The sequence below is a fragment of the Xiphophorus maculatus genome, chromosome 20, assembly GCF_002775205.1.
Source record: "Xiphophorus maculatus strain JP 163 A chromosome 20, X_maculatus-5.0-male, whole genome shotgun sequence".
Classification (NCBI taxonomy): Eukaryota; Metazoa; Chordata; class Actinopteri; order Cyprinodontiformes; family Poeciliidae; genus Xiphophorus; species Xiphophorus maculatus.
In genome coordinates this window covers 3752040-3770313 of record NC_036462.1, presented here as the reverse complement: position 1 = coordinate 3770313, position 18274 = coordinate 3752040, and the positions used below count along the sequence as shown (strand labels likewise).

General features: G+C 35.9%; 1 protein-coding gene across 12 annotated transcripts in view; it reads right to left on the bottom strand.

Annotated features, from left to right (window-relative positions):
- The window catches only part of ptprt (protein tyrosine phosphatase, receptor type T), a 316939-nt gene that overhangs the window by 247567 nt on the left and 51098 nt on the right, over positions 1 to 18274 (bottom strand). The gene's annotated exons all lie outside the window — the stretch shown is intronic.

The following is an 18274-nucleotide window of genomic DNA, read 5'->3' as shown; positions in this document are numbered from 1 at the left end:
TAGGAAGTGGTGCTTTGTTGAGTTCTGCCCTTTGGTGTCCATCAATTTCCCTGAGTTTGGCCCCGAGAAGCAGACATTAAAACCACGTGTCCAAGCCAGAATGTAGAGTAAGACAAAAGCAAGAAACAAACAAAGAAATTAAGACTTTTCATCCTCTTTGGGACAACAGTAAACAAAACAAGACGATAAGGTACAGAATATGTATTTTAAATTCATCAGAGATTAATTTTTCTGATAAATTCATTTTTGCACAAAAACTGCCAGTTAGATTATTGTGTGTGGTGTCAAATCATAGCCTTTATATTTTTATTGATTAAAATCCATAATATTTTCCGTCTCTGGTGGACATTTTTCAAAATGTCCTAAACAGTTGCAATGAAGAATATACTGTATGTTTGCACTAAAATCAGTTGTATTTATTGCAGAAGGCACAGATGAAGAAAAAGTCAGTTTCATTAATTTGCTAAACGTTAAAGCAATGAAAAACATGTGTGAAAGCTAACGCTAAATGGCAGAAAACATTAAAAAAGAAAAGCTAACGCAGAAGTGTAACTAAGTACATGCTTTTGCTTCCGCCTGTTAACTTTTTCATAAATTATTGGTTTGTAAAATAGTTACAAATTATTTTGTTTCCTTTTTGGTCATGTTGTAAATTTATCCAAATAAAGTTAATTTGAAACCGCTAAACACAGAAAATTAGCAGAAGCTAACGCTAACAATATAGACGTCAGATCTGCAAACAGCAAAGTCTTCAGTTTTACTTTTAGCATCTGATTTTCATAAATGTGATTACATGAAAGCTGCACAAATAGAATGACCAAAGTTGAAAGCACATACAGTGGCATAAAGTTCATCCAAACCATAAAAACAGGTGTTATGTTGTGGCCATAATTGATTAAAAAAGCACAAAAATGGTGGCAACTTTGAAAAATATCATCTTAAAATTAAAGTGGCTAATGGAAAATATGAGGTGTGGACATTTTTACAGTGATATGCAGCACTAGTAGATGTAATAGACAAAGCAAAACTCTACAGATAAAATGGGAGTGATTTTGACCAAACTTGTCCAAATGTTTTACAGTTTTTCAGATCGCAACACATCTCTACGTTCAGTTTGACGGGTTTTCTGTTCTGCTCCTGAGCCGCCCAAAGTCCGTACAGAACCGAAACGGAAAGCAAAAGTAGAGTTATGCTTAAGCCTTTTAGTGCATCAACAAATGAGAGAGCTTGACAAACACACACACCTTCAAAGCAGAGCTATTTAGTCTCCGTATTTCACTGGGTTTACAATCGCTCTCCGCCATTTCCCGATCTCCTCCCGGCAGGACTGAACCTGCGGGTAATTGGCTTTTTAATGACTTCTGCATTTCCACACATTTCCCATTTTGGTTATTTGCCTCCTCAGGGCTCATTTGAGGAGCCGTGCTGCGAGTTGGTGGAAGGGGTGTGGGCAGGTAGGAAAGCAGACAACACAAAGGAACGCCATCCACATTTTCCTTTGTATATTGAATTACAAAGACAAAACATTAAGCAGAAAATTTAACTTACCCTGAAAAGAAAATGTTAAAATAGGATTCTGAAATTGATTTTAGCTTTGGGAAACAATACCATGCACTGGGTTTTTTTAAAGTATCTCCTCTTATGGAGACTTGACTGCACACAAAAGTTAAAAGAGCAAGCAGGAAGGATATTGGCAATGCATTACTTTCGCTGACATGGTAATTTAAAATAAATGTAGACCACTTTTCTTCACTCTATTACTTTCTTCTTCTACTACTCTTCAATTTGAACCATTTACTGTTATTTCAACTGTTAACTTGATCTTTTCTGTGGCTGTGATTCGATCCTGGAGGATTTCAAATGGGCGGAGATGACAGAGATAACTACTAAAAGTTGCTATCAGACATTATTCTGGCAATATTCCGGCTGTATTCTCGTAACATTACAACTTCATTCTCATAATTTTGTGCAATTTTTGATACCAGTGCATACTGTTATCAAAAATAACATCATTTACTGGTATTTTTTTGATAACAGTGCATTTTGATTTGCTCTGTTGTCAAACAAATGATGTAATTTTACGTAACATTGTTAGACAGTATGCACTGTTTAGTCTTAAACAATTTTTGTATGTTTTCCAGTAATTACTTTTTGGTTTGTAAATTATTAGAGCTGACTGCAGTTCCTCTATGTCAATAAACTTTAATGCTTTAGATTTTACAAAACTTGTGTCAGTGTTTCCTAGAAATCCCAGCTTATGGATTATTCTTACTGGTCTTTTTTGTAGTATTGTTAAAGCCTGTAATTACTGTAATTATTTCCCCAGATTTCTGCACAATAACTTAAATAGAGTAAGATTGTTGAACAGTAAAGTACATGTAATTCATAGATCAATAACATTGTGTTTAACCTATCTTATATACTGTATATAGATATATGCTGTATTTTATGAGTCTCAATGGTGAAAAAATTATTTCTTTCTTGCTTGTTGCTTTTCATTGGAGACAAAAACATGATCCAACAATAAAATAGTTCCATTCTTCACTTCGGCAGCTGAGTTATACTAAAGGATGTTTCAGCCTCTGCAATCACTACGATAAAAATTATAATCATTGCTCCAAAGTGGTTTTCTTTTAGCGTACCCTGCATCAGACACGGGAACCTATTTTCCCACAAGAGCTTATTCCGTCTTTATTCGCCTAAGGGAGAAAATCACTCAGGGAATATTATGGCTATTTTTATGACCCCCGCATGAGCAGCCATACACACACACACACACACCCACACACACACACACACACACACACGCACACACACACTGAGTCAGACACTGAGTGATACGGAGCCCACAGCTGGGTGTGGGATATGTAATCCAACCACTAACTGCAAATGAAGAAAGAAACACATCAGTGGCTGAGATTAGATGGAGCTGGCAGAGATGGAAAATGAAACAGAGGCTGTCAGTGATGTCTTTGTGCTCACATTTTCTCCCTCTCCTTGTGCTTATCAACCTCTTTTCTTCACGCTGGCTGTCATTTTTGAGACGTTATTGCCTTTCTTTCAGTGTTTGTCACATTCGCTCCCTCCTTCACACACACTCACGTATAAAAACAGAGTTATCACTAGCCTACAGGGAGCCATTACTTCTGTGATCCAAGGCTTTTATGTGGTGGCTTGGCCTTAAAAATGGGCATTTATTGCTCCCCCTGATAAATCATGTAAGTGTGTCTCTATTTTTCAATCTGCTGCTTGCTTGACTCTCTTTTGAAATACTAGGAATGAATAAAAGTCTCCACATGTATCATTTATATGTGTTGGACTGGTTTGTGTTTTGGCTTTAAGCAAGACTGAATAAAATAATGAGGACAACAAATGATAATTAAATTATATTAACAGAGAAATTTTTCCAGAATGTTGTCACCTTACTAAAATAATCTAAATTATTTTGTGCCAAAAATGATTTTTGCAAAACAAAATCCCCACCTCTTTCTTTCCAAGAAATATTTTGAGGCAAAAAAAAGAAAAACCTGGCAAAAACTGATGTAGGCCATTATTAAGGTGACGATATTAAAAGCAGCTTACACGTAACTTTTCAGCTTGTTTTAAGTCAATAATTTGTTGATATTGATGGAAAAGTTCTAGTTCTACTGGCAGAGTATTTTCATTTATAACAAGACATTTTGTCATCTTATTAGAAAAATAATCTGCCAGTAAAAAAAGCTCCTACATCTTGCTGAAAAGTTAATTGTTTTGTTGAACTAGGACATCGGCACAAGAACTTCGATCAAAAAATACGTGGCGAGATGTATTTTTTTCTTCCCACTGTCGGTATGTGCATGCTCAGATCACGACTGGTTGCAAAAACAAATAGGGCCCTATGATTTAAACGTTAGATAATAAACCCAGACAGAGTCGCAAAATTTATTAAATAAAATAAAAGCCACAATAAAACAGAATTTCATGGAATTAGCAGAGAACAGTGAGAAATGAAGGATTTTCTGTAGTTTCTGTAGTGTTTTGGCCTCTGCAGCTTCTGTACCTGATAATATTTGGCTACACGGGACTTGGCTCTGCTCTCCACACAGACAGAATGAGCTGGACAGTCATGGTGAAAAAAACTCTCTGAAACACCAACATGTTCCTCTTAAGATCAGTAAACAACTCTGAGCTAATTGCTAGGTTCAGGACCAGATACTTTTATGAAACGGGAATAAACTTTTCTGTATGTTTTGTCAGAAGATGGTTGACTGGAGGCGCAAGAATACGACACTACTGAGGAGTAGAGATGTAGATTTGTTAAGTTTTTTTCACACAGAAACTTAATAATGAGTAAATGTGGTTAATGTGGAAAATAAAACAAAAACAATCTGGTTTCAGCAATTATCTTTTTAAATGCAGTGTGTCTCAGTCAGTACTTAGTAAAGGATAGTCATGCTATTTTCCTCACTGTACAGGAAGTGACAAAACACATAGAAAACATATGTTGTCAACATGTCAATAATTTGATGGATGCCACTGCAACAATCTATGATAATCCCTCCAACAGTAATATTTTCACCATCGACTCTCTGAGCAAAGCTTTTAAAATCCCACCCAGATCCTTCATGTTTTCTGATGATTGAACATTGTATTTTCTTTTTTATTATCTTGACTAAAGTGTTCATGCAAGAACCGCCACCGTCTTTTTCCCTCTTATTTGACTCAAAGTTTCCAACATCTCAGTCCGTCTGCTGCCCTTCATCATGTTTCTCTTATCTGGATCCATTTGTTCATCTGCCATCTTCAGCTCTATCTGCTCTGGTTGAAGATTTTTAAAAAATGATTTTACCTGTCTGGTAATTCATCTATCTTCACCTAGCCTTCAGTCTGGGAATGCAGCTGTGTGCTGGCTTCATTTTAAAAACAGACTGGTACTTCTCTGTTCCCATAGCTGCATTTCAATCCCTTTCACTAAAATCTGACTTCAAGCACATTTATTTCTTGTCATAAAAGAGAATTTTACCCACTTGTTGCAAAGACTTTTGAAAACTTGATATTACACTGTCATCCTAAACTGCAAGATAAAAAAACTTTAAAATCAAAGTAGTTCAAACTTAAACCACAATAATTGCCAATGCTATGCAGCATGTCTTTGTGATTTTGAAGTGACCCAGAAAGAGTCCAGTGGAAGAAGATTAGGGTGAAATATGCGATTGGGTGAAATTGCCAATATTCCAGCTCCCGAGGAACATCTCGCTACAGAGGTTCACAGGTGTGGAGTACCGCTTAGTTTTGCACAGATAAACTTAAGACACAAAAGCTCAAGGCGGTCTGGAATAGCCTCATAATATCCATTTGCGGCATTCTGAAGGATTTTGAGCAGAACAAATGGAGCAAATCTGGTTTCCAAGCAAAGGTGGTTGATGCAGGAGGGCAATTTTTCAACATTTTTTAAATAACGTACGAGAAACAGATTTGTTAACAAAGTTTTTGCATTCATCTTAATTTTGGAACAACAAGAACCACAAACTTTAACCCATTTTTTCCCAGAAGCAAATCTTACTTCTCATGTAAGAAAACAAAACGTAAAAAAAAACACGGTGGGCCTTATTTATGTTTTAGATCCACAATGATCTTATATTTTCTACAGAAATCTGACCATTTTGTTCATTTTAATAAAACTGAAATTGTTTAGTTTGTTACTGAGCAGCTAGAATAAAAAAAGCACAAAGAGTTTGTTTTCAAAGTTTTATTTTAAAAACTTTGTATTTCTGTGGCTCTTATTCTAGCGACTTTGGCTCTTGGCAAAAAGTTTGGGCACCACTGTTACAAGACATTTTTACCAGAAACTAAAGAAAAATTACTTGTGATTTTGCAGTGAAGTTTAAATAGTTTAGTTTTTGTTTTAAACCACTTGCTGATGTGTAGCACTTACCTATTAATGTACTGCAAATTGCATGAGCAAAATGTTTTTTGTTGTTTTTTGGATAGGGCACGAAAACTGGCTCCAACCCAGAGGCCCTCATCTTTCTAAGTCCAGCCCTGACCGTCACCCTGAAAACAGTTACATGTTTTCCAATGGGTCCATAAAACTGGTGTCTTTAACTATCACAAGTTTAGGACTTTTTTGAAACAAAATGACTTCCTTAATATTAAAACTTGGGAAAACTGAGAATCTTCAGACAATAAATCTTTCAATAAAATTTCTTTCAACATTTTTTAAATATATTTCAACCTTACAAAGTTAATAATAATGATTAATCACAGATCCAATGTGATTAAACTGATTATTTTTTTAATCAAATGACAGCACTAGTAAAAACATTTCTGCAGAAACCTCAGAAACTTTCTTCCTCAGTTTCTCAGGATAAATGTAGGTGTTGTAGGTGTTTGCAAAGCCTCCTCCCTGTCACCCTGTCAATTTGCTATTGTCCCTTTTGCGCCATGTTTCATTTCTTCCACCCTGCCTGGACACTTTCTGCCCGCCCACAAATCACAAATGCAATCAAGTTGCCTCTGACAAGGGCTCTCAAATCACCATCAGCGCCTAAAAAAAGAGACAGAAATGGACGGGATATTTAACCTCTGCAACCATCAGAAGCCACTTGACAAACACACACATGCACAATTTATGCTATACAGCGGTGACACACTGTAATTCAGGGGCCTATTACTGATGGCAGCTTTAAACAAGGCATGGCGGTGTGTGTACGTGCGAGTGTGTGGCCTCAGTTTGTGCGACAACTGAATGGAGAGGCACTCTCTGATTAGTGCTGATTTGTTTTCAGCTTCTCGGTGGGAAAAAATAACAGGGAGCACTGACAAGCAGGCACACTCACTCCTATGAAAATATACAGCAAAAGTGTAGAAACTGTTCAAACATTCCTCTTTGTCTGACTGTCAAATCGTTAAAAAAAAAAACAACCAGAAACATATTGACAGAAGCTAAGAAGCAAATTTAGGCCAAAGACGCCTCAGGAGAAATGAATGTCAGAGAATGAAGGGAGACAGAAAGGAGAAGAAATGAAAGAAAAGACAGGAAACATTGTTTGGGTCCTGGTTTGACAGCCGATGAACACATCAACACTGCAAATGACAGCACACACTTTCACACACACACCTCTCGTAGAGCACTGCAAAAACACAAAACTTATTAAATATCTGTCCAGTCTCTAGTGCTAATGTCTTAGTAACTTTTCAGCAAGATATAGGAGCTTTAAGTCAATAATTTCCTTAATATTGATTTTAAAAAGAACTAGTTCCACAGATTATTTGACTTATGACATTATTTCCATCTTATGAGTGAAATAAGCTGCCAGTGGAAACAGAAGTTTTTATTAATATTCAAGACAAACTAGTATATCTCGCTGAAAACTTGCTTTTGAAGTTTAAAGTTTGTTTTTTCTTAATTTAAATGTGCTAAAATAGTTTCACTGGAAACTAAACAGAATCACTTGGTAATATTTGGTGTTTTTGCAGTGTGACTTGTTTTCCTTATAGTAGGCCTATTGCAATAAGCTATATATCAATTAATCACATCATAAATTAAGAGGAGCTCAATAATTTCCATTTGCATGATTTATTGTTTTTCTCTTTTCTATCTTTCTACCAAAATCTGGATGATAAAAAATTTCAGTCTGATGTTTTGGTTTTGGCCCTTAATTTGAAGGACAATTTTGTTTACAGAGACTTCATAATTGATTTCAATTGTTGTTTCTGTTATTTTGTTTATTTATAAATGTCTTCCAGTTCCAGTGTTAAATGTTCACCAGAAATTAAAGTTTATTGATCTTTGAAAACATGTTCTTGCATTATTAAGTCATTACCATTGACCATTGAAAATGGTCTCAAACCAACATTATAATTCATCATAATAATTATAAGGTCGTGACAGACCTACTTTATAGTGACCTAAAGGCTGCATTCATGCAAAAAAACAAAATTAACATATAGAAGAGCTTCTTTATAAATCCTACTCAGGCAACAGACAATGCAGAGATTTAACTTCTATTTAAAACTTTTCTTTCTTCGTGTTGAACCTGCATGTCAGTTTTTGGCCTCACACACCCACACGGTTTCTTTTTCAGCCTGATTAGACTTCGTCTTAGCACTGCGTGGGTGTGAAGAAGCGGCTTGACTGACATTTGTCTCTCAGTGCAGCTGTCAGGACGGCGTGAATCTCCTTTACTGGTCCGAGGGGTTCAGGTGACGTCAAAACAGCAGGGCAGCAGCGTAACGAGCTGGAATCACAGACTACAGCCGGAGGCCAGCTGGACGTTTTAGATGGGCTTAGTTACAACCTGTGCCTGTTTTATTTGGACCGTTTTCAAATTACTCACTTATTATGATCCAGTAAGTTTACAGGTGAACTTTTAAATTTGCAATTTGAAACTGCAAGTTCCTCAAAAGCGAATAAAAACAAAACAAAGTGATTGAAAAATAATCAATGGTTGTCTTTTTGACTCATCTCTCAAAAATGGTTCATGAAACCTTTTGAATCTTAAAGGTGACCTATTATGCTTCCCTGAACATGTTTCTATACAAAACATGTTTATTTAATTGTTTTGCACAAAATCATTCTTACAGTTTGGCTTTAGTTACCCAGAATTCCCTGCACTGTAATCTGTTTCCTGTTGTTGGATCAGTTTCTCGTCACATTTGCATTTAAATCAACAAAGCTCAGAGCTACACTGCAGAAACACAAAATCTTTAGCAAGAAATTTTGTCTAATTTTCAGTGCAAGTATTTTAATACACTTGAATTAAAACTAAAATAACGAGTTTTTCAGCTAGATAAATCAGTTTGGTTTAAGTCAATCATTTTTGACTAGAGATGCAAAAAGGACTGGTTCCACTGGCTAGTTTTTTCACTTGTCTCGTTACAAGTGGGAAAAATCTACCAATAAGCTAGTATGCTTTTATACCAATATTTATTAGATATCTTGCAGAAAAGGTGCTTGAAAGTTACTTTAGTCTTATTTCAAGTGTGATAAGATATTTGCATTAGAAATTAGACCATAAATACTTGGCATAACTTTGTGTTTTTGCAGTGTAGGTTTGCAGTGACCAGAGTTAGATCGTTTTTATCTGCATCAGATTTGATTGCACATTCACAACTCCAAATAATCTGAACTTTCAACACAAATGGACTGGAGTTTGATCAAAGCGGACCAAACGGGGTTGGTGTAAATTCACCCTGAAGTTGGGTAAACATGTAATTTTGCCTTTTCATGATTTTGTACTTCTGTGGTTTCCTGATGTTTTCAGGCAAAAATTGATGCAGAAGTTATGAATTATTAATTCATAGCCACTAGAGTGACTATGTTCTTGATCCTCTCCATGTCTGTCATATTCATTCATACCGACTTAGTAAAAGCACACAGAAAAGTGGAAGAAATTACTAAGCAAAATAATACTTGCAATTGTAATGTTTGTATTTTTTTGGTCATTTGTAAATAAAGATGAATAATAAATGCAATTATTGGGCAACCTGAGAATGAGTGATGAGAGAGGTGGTTCAGCTGAGTGTACTGAAAACTATACCATACGAGTTCAATAGCAAAAAAGCTGCCACAGATGTGATGAGACCATTCCAGGAGATGAGCACAGAAAATGATGAAGAAAATAAGAGCACATCCATTTCTCTTTTTTTGATAACTATTCCTCCGTGGGAGAATAAAGTCGCTCTGCTCCCACCTGAGCCCTTCTATTTCCCATATCTTTGCTATTGTATCCATAACAAGTGAAGTATTTCACATCAGGATCAAACTACACCCAGATGAGAACCACAGAAAACCTTAGCCTATGAAATTTAAGAGTAATAGATTCACATATGGATGCAAACTTGTGCTAAATAAACTGATTTTGAGTAAAACACTTTAAAACGTAAACCATGAAATCAGCTGTTAAGAAGCACTAAGTTCTTCTTTAACATGTACTGTATTTCTCCAGAGTGTGTAAATATGAACAATCTGTGGGTCAATGTGTGAAATGTTTGTTACCAGGTGGGTGGCAGCCATCTTGTGTTTCAGCTAAACAGGAAGCCCGCCTCAAACCCAGATCTTTAACAGGAAGTGAGGTGGTAAGAGAAGAAAGTAAAGGTAATAAAAAATGTAAAATGACTTATAAAATGTGTGTTTGCATAAATAAGATGGTTGGTTGATATTTTATTGTTGATTAATAGGTTCTGATGTTTTCATTATTAATGTGAAAGTCAACTTCTTTGTTTTGTTTTCCTGCTTTGGAATGCCGAGGTGATTGGCCGAAATGATTTGAGAAGGCGGGGTCTGAATCATATGGAGGTGGGCTGCTGCTTGTTTATTTGTTTCAGTTTATTTTTTAAAATTATTATTCATTTATTTTAAATTTTAAAATCTGTGTAACATATATTTAGTATCCCAAATTACACTCTATTCCAGTAGGTGGCAGTAATGTACATCTAAATGTGCATTACTGCCAGTAAAAAGAAGAAGAAGGGCAGCCATTTCAAAGCTGCTGTGATGCCTGAAAACCAATAAACTAGTTTTGTTTGCTTTTCAACCAAACCTGACTGGTGACTTCTCCTTTCCACACATCTCAGTGTAACACTAATTCATAATTAATCTGCAAAAAACATTTTAAAAAAAAAATCTTGTAAAGCATGACACTGAGCAACACTGCCTGTACTGTGGCAAAGAATTTTGTTACAGTTGACATCACAATGTGCACGAATGCTAAATGTGTAAGATGACCCAAAATACCAACACCACAGAACCGGATAAAAAACACATATACATGTTAAACTCTAGAAATTAAATTGGTTGTTCTTCCTATTTTGTTGCTTCTTCTGTTTCAAAAATAACTGCAGCTAAAAATGTTGCATCCTAACTTCAGAACAAAGTCCAAACATCTCAGAGCGTGGCATATATTTTTCAGTTCTGTAAAGCAAGAGATGTAAAGAGAAGTAAAGTCACCAACAAGACAGCAACTGAATTATAAATCAGCCGAGCTCTTTCCAGCTGTTTAACTAACAGTTCTGGTTCTCCAGTTATTCAGACTTTATTGTTTTGCATCACTGTTTGCCGCCTCTGAGCACTTACTGACAAGATAAATCAATAATAGATGAAAGCTGTGTCTTCTGTGAGCTTTTTCTCCCTGTCTGGCAGCTAGAAGTAAAAATATCACATAATAGGGCGATACATGATATTGATCTCTCAAACGCTGCATGAAACTTTGACGACCACTTGTAACACATTGTGTGCTCTCAACCATCTCTCCCAGAAACAGCTTTTTCAAATCAACACTGAGTCTCAGAGTGGTTGTTAAGGAAAAATGTAGACTTTGCGTCAATGTCTCAGTTTGTCTCCAATTTTTCTGTATAGTTAACAACTCGGTGCCCTTGTCACTCTTGTGTGTATTTTTTCTTTCTCTGAAGGCATTTCTTTATTTTGTTTTCACTGGTTCTTGAAAATCAAAATTTTTTGTCCTCCATTTTGCTTCTCATTGTTCTTCTTTCTATGTGTTAGTTTGTTCTCTGTTTATCACACACACTATTTTCTCTGGGAATAGATGAAACTATGACATCAAATCATCAAACCTTTGGAATCAGAGCTTGATTGATCCAAAATATTGATACCAAGTTGGCATAAAAAAACATAAAATTATGAGAATACAATATATAATTATGAAAATAAAGTCATAAAATTATGACAATAAAGTCAAAATAATACAAGAACGTTTCAACTTTCTTGAAATTTTATGTTATTTTTTGTGTTGTAGTTTTTCCACACTACCTTTAAAAATATTTTGTTTTGTAAAATTATAATTTTTTAAACTTTTTTTAAGGAAATATACCCACAAATTTTGCTTTTTTCAATATTTTCTGTTTATCACGTTATGTTATTCCAGCATTTTGAAGACGCCTATAAACGTTTTAGATGTTTTCACAAAAACACATAAAAGATTAGACATTTATTTATCAAACTCAAATATAAAAAGTATCGGTATTGGCAATATTGGCCCTGTATTTATTTGTTATTGGATCGATACTAAACTATACAGTGTATCGCACACATCTACTAATGGTGTAATATTTGTATTTTTTTTTTCCTTTTTTTTTCTCCGAAGAGTTTTTGCGGCGCTAGCGGCTCGTATTTTTTCCACAGTAGGCAGACAGGAAGGAGGGTGAGGAGAGGGGGGAAGACATGCGGCAAAGGTCGTCGGGACCGGGAGTCGAACCTGTGACGTCCGCGTCGAGGACTAAGGCCTCCAAACGTGGGGCGTGCTAACCCCCAGCGCCACCACAGCACGCCCCCTAATGGTGTAATATTAAAATCAAAATCAAATCAAATCAAATTTTATTTGTATAGCACATTTCAGCAGCAAGGCATTTCAAAGTGCTTTAATAAAATATTTGGCTTTTGTTTTACCGAGACTTTCAAAGTCTTTCCAAAAATATGTCAATGTTGTTCAAAAGTTCAAAGCGTGCCTGGCTGGACATGACAAATAATATACTAAAAACAGAAAATCAAAATGTCAATTTGATCAATTATTTGTTCTTCATAACTTCCTCTTTAACTGAAATATGCAGTCTAACCTTCTGTGAAAACATACTCATTACTTTTGTATTCAGGACCTTTGAATATTTTCTATACACAAGATATTAAGGGTGAACTGGTTTCCAGTCAGATGTTCTCCTGTGGATAAAAGCTGTTTAATTTTCCAAATGTCCCTAAAACTTGCTTTTGCACAAACCCTTTTTTACTGTAGCTCTCAACTTAATTTTCAAGCTTTCTAAGCTGTAATATTATGAGATCTCTATGAAGGTGAGCAGGCATAGATTAACATCATCCTAGGCAAATCTTTTCTCATCTATAACTCATCAGGGGTGGGGATTATAACATTACCTTGTCAATAGAGAGATGATGAAAGAAGCCAAAGCACTGATTCCAATCTAATCAGGGTTTGCCACGAAATCTATGAGCTGCCACAGCTATGGACAAGCTGACAACTATGTTTAAATGGAGGTGGAGAGAGCTGGAGGTGCCAAGCCCAACTCAGTAGAAATGCAATCTGTTTACACTCCATGACACTCTTATGTTTCTGCAGACCTAACTAAATGCAAGGCACAGCACAGACATGTTAGATATTATTGTTTACATTCAGACATGTTGCACATGTGCACAATGCAGGAGGGCAAAAAGACCATTTTTTCACATGCAATCCATAGCCGTGCTGATGCAATAGCATGTTTCTGTTAACAAAATGAAACATGGAGATGCAGGTGTTATTAATTTAGTGCACAGCAAAGGGAAAATAACAGAAAAACCACTGAAGAATAACTCAGAACCACTGGTGGTATTCTTCTTTTTTCTCTTTGTCTTGGCTACACTATGCAGAGAGCCGCTGCCATAGTAACTGACAACAACGCCACTATATATAATATCAGGATTCAACATTAAAAAACATAAAAGCATTCCCCATACATAGAACAGAACATTCAGTTTGTTACAGTTTTATGTTTTCAGGCTTGATGTTAATTTCACCATTATTAATAAGCTAAGCTAACACAGTGGTGGTAGCTTAGCTAATGTGTTGGTGTGTGGGTCACCTTATTTTTAACTGAACCAAAACACAACAAATTCTGCAGCATATCTACATGTTATGTTTGTCAAAGTCTACTTCCCTCTCCCTCGCTATTTTGTTATTTTTATTAAAAGTTTATCCTGAGTTTGTTATCCGGTAAATTACTACCAAAGCGCTGTGTCCCTTTTATCATATTAAGATTTAGCACATTATTTTGACAACAGGTAAAACCAATGCCAGTCATCGTTGGTGAGCAGAAGGGAGACGGGGGCGGGGTCTTGATTGGGGGCGGGGTCTTGGATGGGGGCGGGGTCTTGTGTGTGTGACGTCACGTTGCGGCATGTCTGTAGCTTCATTCATTTCATTTTGTTAACTTTGCATAGGGAGAGTTAAACATTGGTGTAAAGATTGTGGCAGTTATACTGCTGTGCTGATAAATAGATTCGATACTTTATACAGGTATCCACTGAACAATAGCAGCTACAGCAACGAGAGAAAAAATGGCCAACAAAGAGAGACAAAACTAACAGATAATTTGCTCCTGTCCAGCCTGATCAGATCTTTAGCTGTCAGAGCAGCGGGCAGCTGATCACTCACAGGCCGCGATGGCTATCGTGGTTGACAGCCGCCACCCACGGGCCGATAGATGAGACGGATAACTGACAAGAGTTCTGCAAAAACCGAGAGCGAGACGGAATGGTGTAGCAGCCAGTTGGACGGGATCAGATCTTCAGCGAATGACTGTGGTGTTGGGAGTGAAGACGGCAGCGGCACTGACAAACTGCAGACACTGATGGCAGGAAAATTAGATGGAAAGATGATGAGGATGATGATGATGGATGGGAGCTATAATTGATCTGACTAACAGATCATTTAGGATGGAAAGAGGAGCATCATAACTTAGAACACAGTGGGGGAATGAATTAAAATGGAGAAAGATCACGACAAAGAGATTTGGAGATATTTATGCTTCAAGTAGAAAATGAATGAATGTAAAATCTGCCAACAACAACAAGTTCTCTATAGAAGAAAGATAAATTAGACGAAGCTTTTCAAAATGCTCCTGCTTGTATTGGGGGAATCACACGGAAAAAACACAAAATCTTACCAGGTATTTATGACTAGTTTCAGTGCAAATATCTTAGCACATTTGAATTAAGACAAATCTAACTTATAAGTAACTTCTCAGAAAGATATATAAGCTTGTTTTAGATCAATAATTGCTTGACATTGATGGAAAATTACTAGCTCCAGTGGCAGATTATTTTATTTGTATCATAGGAAAAATGTCTTGTTATAAGTGAAATAATCTGCCAGAGGAACTAATGTTTTTAAAATCAATATTAAGGTATCATTTACCTGAAACAAAATCCCATATTGTCCTAAAAAGTGACTTGTAAGTTATTTTTGTCTTAATCCAAGTGTAATAAGATATCTGCACTAGAAACTAGACAGAAAATACTTGGTAAAAGCTACTTTGACTGGGCCTGTCTATAAAAACCCAACGTACTGTTATGAAAGTTTAAAAAAAAAAGAAATATTGCATAAAATACACAACATAAACAAGCATATTTGTATGACAAACTAAAATTTAAATAAATAGTTGACTGAGTTCTTAAATCTAACAGTTTTTGATTATCTGGGAATAGCTGGATTGTTTTGATTGGTTCTTTTTCATCCAACCGAATGAACTATCTGCAAGGAATGAGAGACATAAAGAGCAAACAGCGACTGGGTAGTTCCAGCAGCAGAAATCACTCAGGCGTTTCCTTCTAAATCATTTTTGGGTTATGACCAACAGGACTCTAACTCATGATTTCTTCCTAAGTTAAAACAGGATTTACTCTCAAATTATCAAAAATCCTTATTTAAAGGAAGTTGGCGCCAAGAGATTTGTCCACCTGCGAGCGCGTCTCCATTCAACGGGAGAATTGAACCCTAACCCTTTGTGATGATTTGGGATGCTGCATTTGCCTTTTACTCCCTAATGATTTTGTCTGCAATAAAGCAGTTGTAAGAATCAGAAATGCACCTGCAAAGTTCTGGATGAAACTGGGCTGTTTAGAAAAGTTTTAACTGGGTGTAGTTAGAGTCTGTTTGCTTCCGTCTTGTTTTTGTTTTTTTCTGCTTTTGCTCTCAACTCCCAATCTTCCTCTATTGTTCCTCTGAAAGATCCAAAAAGCAATGAACAATACGCAATTACAAGACAATTTCTTTTAAGGATTTTTTCTTTGGAATCATTTCAGCTCTAACATTTTCTGAAGACTTGATATAACACCCTATTTTTAGTGGTTGTGGATCCAATTTCTGTGCATGGCTCACTGATGAAATACGACCCCAATCAAGCGAAGATGAGTCGTACATAACCACATGTGTTTACGTTTGACTGTCAGTCGGAGTTCAGTGAAATTATCGATCTATCTGTTGATATTGATCACGTGTCTATCCCGATATATATTGATATTGATATATTGTCCAGCCAACCAGCTCCACAATCCACAATTAGGCAAATTTTACAAATATATTGGAGTTTTCACAGAACTAAAGTAAAAAGAAGCAGGAGTCCACTGTAATGTTTCTCTGTGATTCCATAAAACACACAACTACATGTCAAAAGATGCTCAGCATGAGAAAATATTGTGTTTATTAAATCCAAGTCTTCAAGGCTTTGATATAAAGAAGTGTTTTTATTTTGTACCTGCTCAAAAATCATTTGGGCTCCCTCTGTGGAGCCTTTTTATCCAGTCTGACATATTTGCTTCTTGCTTTTTAATTTTCTCCATTTGCTTTCTATTTTAAGTATGATTCAAGACAAAGTTAAACAGAGCCAACTGAACCAACTTCTTTCTTACACATTATGCTCCAATTTATGCTGTGTGGGATCTTAACAACATATTTATGATTTTGGCAGCTCTACAAAGGAAAAACAAAGTGACTTTTAAAATGATCTCCCTTAACATGGATTTTTAAATGCTGCTTTGATGAAAGTGTACCTAAAAAAAACCTAGTCATGTCAATCAAATGGGAGAAAAGCAGACATCTAGCCGTGAAGATAAGAAAAAGGTGTGAAGAAGATTGTGTCGGGTAGCACAAGTGGTAGAAAGTGAGACTGTGGGCGAGATATAAAGGGCAAAAGGGCAAAACTGTGAGAGAAAACGCGATGGATAGACGGGCTGTCTGATTGCCATTTGGAGTTGGACAAATAGAGAAGAACCCAGCTGGGGTCAAATTACTGAGTCTGCCAATTCAGATAAACAGAGAGATTTCAGAAAAAACGTTTCTCTGGATGCAGAAAACAACAGGTTCAAACAATATTGTGGTGCGTATATTAAAGAAATGTTTAACAATTGCAACTTGTAGGATCACAAGAGTGATCGAGGTAATCAAATTTTAATTTTCCTGATCAGTCCGTGCTTTTATAAAGCAAACTAAAACTGAGCTGTTCGTTCAGTTTAGACATAAGAATTTTTATCAACACACCGAACATGAACAGATTTCAGTTACAAACATTCAGGTGTCACTGCAGAATCTTGTGACCGCTCCGGATTTATCCACAGTTTTCTCTCCATGAGGTCGTTTTGGTTTTGGTTTTTAAGCAGGTATGACTCACGGTAGCAATAACTTAAAACTGCTGTGCAAATTACTCAACAAATTGTTGCTAGGTAACCATAGAATCAGTGGGTTGCTAGGTAACCAATGAGTGAATCTAGCTTAGCTAGCCGTGACTGCCTAACGTCCTTTCTCTGCCTATTATTATTGAATATTCATCAGATGTATTGTTTATTCGTATTGATCACAATATGTTAATGATTTGCAAAGGCCAACTGAGTGAAGTTACCTATGTTTATTGTAGCTACCGTTAAGGTTATATGCTTTTATTTTGGTAACTTTCCTGTTGAGGTAGCCATGGCAACAGAACTCAGTTTTACCTGATGAAGCTTAACCGCAATAAACAGAAAAGATTGCCAGCAAAACAAAAAAAGGTTAAAAATCAACTAAACTTTAGCTTCAGTCGATAACGAAACAAGTTAAATTCACAACGATTGAAGAATATTTGAATAATTCTAAATGTCTAAAGAAAAATCAGATTGTTGCGTTAATGGAGAGAATTGTACTAATGTAATGAGCTATGCATAACAATGGATGGTGAAATGACTATAATTATTATTTGTTCTTGTTACGTTGGTTGATGAATGATATGGATGTCTTTAATAAATCATCATTTAACCATCAGTTCTGGCCTTTTCAAAATTGACTGGATTCTACATGATTTATTGTCCAGCCCCATGTGAAACAGTCAGTTATTTCAATATCTCTTTGATATCACCACATAGAAATGTCATGGAGACAAACAGCTGAGAAATACAAACCAAACAACATTCTGGGTTTTGTAGTTTTTAAGACATTCGTTTATATTCAAGCATCTGGCACATGGCACATATCCAAAACTACTCACAAATGAGGATATAACAATGCTGTTAATATCAAAACAATCAATAAAGTAGTCAGAAAGAAGGCTGACAGTATAGAAACAGAGCAACAACTTTAAGTAAACAAAGAGACTTCCCTCAAGTAGAGAGGGTAGGAAAGATAAACAGGTGCTTTAAGAATTAATTAATATGTAATAGCTTTTATCAATGCCTCATTTATTAATTTAATGTTCATCTTAATTGTTCATAAAATTCATCATTTGACATTTCATTCATATTAGATGAGACTGTAAGCTACTTTGA